This window comes from Lepus europaeus, chromosome 10 (genome assembly GCF_033115175.1).
Source record: "Lepus europaeus isolate LE1 chromosome 10, mLepTim1.pri, whole genome shotgun sequence".
Lineage (NCBI taxonomy): Eukaryota > Metazoa > Chordata > Mammalia > Lagomorpha > Leporidae > Lepus > Lepus europaeus.
In genome coordinates, this window is record NC_084836.1 from 8,218,861 (window position 1) to 8,225,171 (window position 6,311).

Genomic DNA, 6,311 nt, shown 5'->3' on the forward strand with positions numbered 1-6,311 from the left:
GGGCTCGGCCCCGGGCGGGCTGCCTGGGACAGGAAGCGCCTGCTCCGGTCCTCCTGTGGCCCTGCAGGTGCCGTGTGTGTCCCGCTGTCACCAGACAGGAGACAAAGGGCTGCTTTTAACAACGGATATTTATTTATTTTCATCCACTTGAAAGGCAAAACGACAGAGGGAGGGAGAGAGAGAGACTGAGAGGAGAGAGAGAGAGAAAGATTCTATCCAGAGGCTTGCAACAGCTGGGGCTGGGCCAGACCGAAGCCAGCAGCCTGGAACCCCATCCAGGCCTCCCCCGTGAGTGGCAGGGGCTCAAGCGCTTGGGCCGTCACCCACTGCCTTCCCAGGGCGTTAGCAGGGAGCTGGATCAGAAGCGGAGGTGTCGGGACTTGAACCAGTGCTTCGATACAGTGTGCAAGAGCCCAAGTCCACTCCACCACAACGCCTGCCCTGCGTTTATTTTTTATTTTTATTTATTTTTAAAAAAAGATTTATTTTGGGGTCAGCGCTGTGGTGCAGCCTCTGTCTGCAGTGCTGGCATCCCCTATGGGAGTCGGTTCGAGTTCTGGCTTCACTTCCAGTCCAGCTCCCTACTAATGCACCTGGGAAAGCAATGGAAGATGGCCCGAGTGCTTGGGCCCCTGTGCTCATGTGGGAGACAGACCCAAATGAAGATCTGAGCTCCTGGCTTCGGCCTTGCCCAGCTACGGCCATTGCAGCCATTTGGGGAGTAAACCAGCAGATGGAAGACCTCTCTCTCTGTCTCCTTTCCCTCTGTAACTCTGACTTTCAAATAAATAAATAAATAAATAAATACATCTTTAAAAAAAGATTTAGTGCTGGGGCCAGCATTGTGCCATAGCAGGTTAAGCCGCCACCTGCAGTGCCAACATCCCACACAGGTGCGGAGTCCCGGCTGCTCCACTTCCGATCCAGCTCCCTGCTGCGGCCTGGAAAAGCAGTGGAGGATGGCCCGAGTCCTTGGGCCCCTGCACCTGCATGGGAGACCAGGAAAAACTCCTGGCTCCTGGCTTCAGACTGGCTCGACCCTGGCCATTGTAGCCATCTGGGGAGGAAACCAGTGGGTGGAAGATCTCTCTCTCTCTCTCTCTCTCTCCCTCCCTCCCTGTCTGTAACCCTACTGTTCAAATAAATAAAAGTTAAAAAAAATTATTTCTTTGAAAGGCAGAGTTACACACACACAGAGAGAAACATCTTCTATCCACTGGTCCACTTCCCAAAAGTTTGCAATGGCTGGGGCTGGGCCAGGCCAAAGCCAGGATTCTGGAACTCCATCCAGGTCTCCCACATGGGTGGCAGGGGCCCTAGGACTTGGACCATCCTCCGTTGCTTTCCCAGGCCATTAGCAGGGAGCTGGATTAGAAGTGGAGCAGCCAGGACTCAAACCGGTGCCCACATGGGATTCTGGCACCACAGGCAGCAACTTAACCCGCTGTGCACCCCGCCAGCCCCATGCCCCATGTCTTTAGACGGAGAGGACGGCTCCATGGCGGAGTTCTTGCTGGAGTCTGGGATCGCGCCCCCTGGGTTGGAGTCTGGGCTCAGCCCCTGACCACGCGGGACCTCGCTGACACCCCCACCCCTCCGCTGGCCTCAGCTCCCCCGCCCCCGTCGAATGGCTGCAGCCATCAGGAGTGACGCTGCAGCCCGGATGTGCCAGGCGCACAAAACTTTTCCAAAATCCGGAGCTGTTGCGTGAAAATCCAGATTTCCCGTTTTTTTTCTGGAAAAACTGAAAATCTGGCAACATCTGCCAGGAGCCGAGAGCGAGCAGGCCGCGCCTTCTCGGACAGGAGGCCCAGCTGGCCTCAGGCCCCGCCGCTCCCTGGTGTTCCCAGGGGGCCTTGACGGCAGGCCTGGGAGCCTTGCAAACACGGTGGGGCCCAGTGACCCTCCCCGCCTCGCCCTCCGCAGGGGGCAGGGTCCCTAGCACTCAGCGCAGGCCAGCGTCACCCTTCCAACAGGTACCTGGGCTCTAGGGGCCTAGGCCAGGGCCACAGAGAAGCCAGGCCCGGGGACCCAGGCCCCGAGCCAGAGGCTCCAGAGTGTCTCCTCTGGCAGAAGGGAAGCGGAAATGCCAGCGCCACCTCCAGGAAGGGCTCTGGGCCCGGTGCCAGGTGCAGCGGCCGGGGCGGCAGCGGCCCGGGCTGCTTCCCGAGGCTGGAGCCGGAAGCTGCGCCGCAGGCACCTGGAGTTCCCATCTCCTGGTCCCCAGGATGCAGATGCCTGCACGTGGCCCCCACGCCTTCCTCTTCCCCACCGACATCCTGCCTTCCAGGGGTGGGCCAGGCCGGAGGGGAGACAGGGAGGTGGCTGGAATGCCCAGGGGGCCGTGGGGGACACACTCGCTTCGGGTGCAGCCGCGGCGTCTGGGCCCAGGGTGCCTTGGGGCGCAGGTGGAACGCCACTGAGGCTCGGAGTGGGGAGGGGCGGGCAGGTCAGACCCTGGGGGCCCCTGCCGGCCCCACCCCACAGGGCTGCCCTGGAGCCTGGCAGGTGGGAACGCTCCCAGGGGTGCAGAGGGCCAGGGAGTCCCCACTTCTCCCAGACGCTCACTTGGCTCCCTCTGCCAAGCGTCTACCTGGTGGGAGCGAAAGACCTGAGCATGCACACGGCCAGCAGAAGTCACAGCAGCGCCTGGACATCTCATTTCCTTATGTGCTTTCTCAAAATGATTGATTTATTTGAATGGCAGAGTGACAGAGAGGGAGAGAGGGAAAGACGGAGACAGAGATCTTCCATCCGTTGGTTCACTTCCCAGATGGCTGCAATGGTCAGGGCTGGGCCAGGCCAAAGCCGGAAGCCAGGAGCTTCCATCCGGGTCTCCGGGGTGATAGACTTGGGCCACCATTCTTCTGCCTTCCCAGGTGCATGAGCAGGGAGCTGGATTGGAAGTGGAGCAGCTGGGACTCGGCGCCCTGATGCGGGATGCCGGCACTGCAGGTGGTGGCTCCGCCCGCTGTGCCACAGTGCCGGACCCTCTGTGTCACTGACAGTGCACAAACCAGCCGATTCCCCTGTGGTGGTGAGTGCGTTTACGGAGCTGGACACCCATCACCACAGCTCATCACAGAACATTCTCGACGTGCCCCAGAGAAGCTCAGGACCCGTCAGCAGCCACCCCCGTTGCCATCTCGCAGCCCCTCCCCTCTTTGCTGTCTCCACATTCGCCTGTCCCAGACGGTGCAGAGACAGCGTCACACAGCCGTGGTCTCTTCCGAGCAGTGGCTACCCGATGCCGAGGCCTGTCCTGGGGGCTCGTCTCCTTTTTTATGACTGAGTCATATTCCAGCAGGTGGATAGACCACATGGTTTGTCAGTTTGAAGTGGAGCAGCCGGGACTGGAACTGATGCTCTCACGGGCTGCCAGGGTCGCAGGCGGCAACTCAGACCACGCTGATGGACATCGGGCTGTTCCCGTGAGCCTCTGGCCACTGAGGGCAGCCCTGCTGGGATGGGTGTACACGGCTTTGTGCCGGTGCGCTTTCCTTTCCCTGTGTGTGGGGGGGACTTGTTGGCTCTCTGGAGCGGCTAAGTCCCTCTGCGCTCCCACCAGCGACGCTGGGTCTCCGGGCCCCCTGCCCCGCCTCAGCAGCGCTTGCCCTGGTCTGCGTGGTCCCTGCAGCGGCCGCCCGCCGTGGCTCTGACGGTTGCCCCGGCCCCGGTCACGTGGAGCGTCTGTGCACGGGCTGTGCTTGTTGACTGCTCATGCATCTTTTTCGGAGAAATGTCAGCTCGAATGCAAGATTTCCTTTTTATTTATTTATTTATAAAAATGTTATTTATCTGAAAGGCAGAGTGATAGAGAGGGAGAGAGCGAGATCTTCCATCCTCTGGTTCACTCCCTCAATAACCACAACAGCCAGGGCTGGGCCAAGTCGAAGCCAGGAGCGAGGAGCTTCCTCTGGGTGCAGGGGCCCACGCGCTCCGGCCATCATCTGCTGCTTTCCCAGGCGCATTAGCAGGGAGCTTGGTCGCAAGTGGAGCGGCCGGGACTCAAACCCGATGCTGGTGTCTCCCATGGCCGCTTTACCTGCTGTACCACAGCCCTGGCCCCCAACAGCCTCTCCCTGATTCCCTCCAGCCCCGCCATGAGTTCAGGGCTGCCGTGGGCTGCACAGACGTTGAGCGAGCAGGTGCACAGGGGCTGGGGATGGAGGGCGGAGTCAGGGCCACTGCGCTCCGGCTGGGACCGGCGCCAGGCGAGGAGTGTCCTCACGTTTTGCAAAGTTGTGGGGTCAAGGACATCGGTGCTGAGGGGTGGGCAAGGAGGCCTGAGGAGCCCCCCCAGCACCACGGGCTGGAAAGAGCCGCGCCCGGGTCCAATTCCCGTCTGCCTCTGCCTCACCCTGGCACGTGGGGCAAGACAGCGCCCATGGGGGCCTCCGTTTCCCTCTCTATCAAGGCCTCTGCTCCACTATGGCATCAGGCTGGGCGCTGCAGGTGAACGTGCTGAAGGCGGGCGAGGACCTTGGTGGCTCCGGAGCCAACAGTCACTCACCCTCCCTCACTGGCCTTCCAGGGCTGCCTGTGGTGGGGGGAAAGGTTGGGGGGGCTCGGCTTACTCATTCCTGGTTGCTCACCCAGCCTGGGCGCTGGCCTCCCACGGCCTAGGGCTTTCCTGATGGACGTGCTGCCCACGGTGTGGCCACGCCCAGAGGGGCATCTGGGCACCGTGAGCCGGGCACCTGGGCCAAGCACCCTGGCTCTCCACAGCGCCCTCCGATGAGCAGGGGAGGGAAAGGGAGCAGCAGCCACGGCCCCGCCCCTCTGGCCTGAGCCCCTTACACTGGCAAAGTCACTGGGTGCCCCGGGTGCCACTCTAGGATGAAACCATGACCACCCCCTGTGAGTGGCAGCGGTGGGGGGGACTTAGGCCTGGAAGGACCAGGTGTCCTGCTCCCAGTCCTGGGCTCCTCCCTGGTACCATGGGGCCCTTCCTGTCTGCTCCCCAGCGCCCCTCGCAGCCCCAGCCCCCTCTCCCAGGATCTGGCCAGCACTGGGAGACAGGAGACACGTGTGTGTGTATGTGTGTGTGTGTGTGTGCTAGCAGCCCTCTGTGCAAGTCCCGGCTCTGCCGCCGGCGTGCTGTGTGGCGTGGACATGGCTCCTGACCTCTCTGGTTTCGGCTTCCTCATTGGTCAGTGAGACCTGGTGTTTCTGAAGGGCCATGAGGCAGAGGCTGGGCCTTGGGAGCCTGGCAGGGGGCTCCCTGGGGGAGACACAGGTGGCTCCGGGCTCAGGGGGGCCCGTGTTCCAGGGCACGCCGGAGATGGCGCCCTCCCCCCACCGGCTGCGGTCTGCTTATCGCCGCCTGTCCCGGCCACTCTTCCGAGTGCCTCCTTGGGTTTCAGTCCACATCTGCGATAGGCCATCGGGGAGCCTTGGGGGGCCGGCGGGGGGCCCCACCGCTAGCACCCGTGAGCTGCAGGTTATCTCACTCCGGGCCTGGCTGGGAAAATGAGACCTGCGTTATCTCCCCAACTTCCTGCAGAGCCAGGGCCGCCTCACAGTGCTCTCGTTCTGGGGCCCCGGGAAAGGGGGCACAGAGGGCCATGGGGGTGCAGAGGGAGGCAGCGAGCCGGTGCCAGGCTGGGAGTCGGGGCCCCTAGTTCACCCCCTGTTTACTCGCTAAGCCCCTGCCAGGGGCTGGGCACCGCCTGTGGGCCCAGGACGAAGCTCCGGGGAGCAGGAGGGGCGCTGGGAACCTGGTGACAGCCAGCCCTAGGTGTCCCAGTGGGGCGCCTGGAGGCAAATGTGGCTGTGGCCGGTGTGGGAGCCTGGTTTGCCCCCAGGACTTGGGCCTCTGGTCTGTAAAATGGGCCTGGGGGTGGCTTGTTGGGCACGGGCTGTCACGGCCAGGAAGCTGCGCTGAGCCTGGGGCACTGGGCGTGAGCCCGACAAACCGCTGCCCGTCCGCCGTTCTCCACCAAACCGGCCGCCGCATGTGCCCGGCTCAGAGTCGGCGCTGGCCGGGGTGGGGTTCAGTGCTGGGCGCAGGGGAGCCGGCGGTGGGCCCAGCGGGGACGCGGGTGATCGGAGGCGGCTGTTGGCGGGAAGGAAGGTGCGGCAGGCAGAGCAGTAGCCCCAGGGATGTCCATGTCCTGATCCCGAGCTGGCGTCACGGTGAGTGGCAGTGTGCACACGTGACAAGGTGCAGGGCCCGGGGCCCGGGAGGGAGCCTGGACAACGCATGCCCAGGCAGCAACTGCTCTTTAAAAAAAAAAAAAAGATTTTTTATTTATTTGAAAAACAGACTTACAGAGAGAGAGAAGGAGCGAAGACAGAGATCATCCATC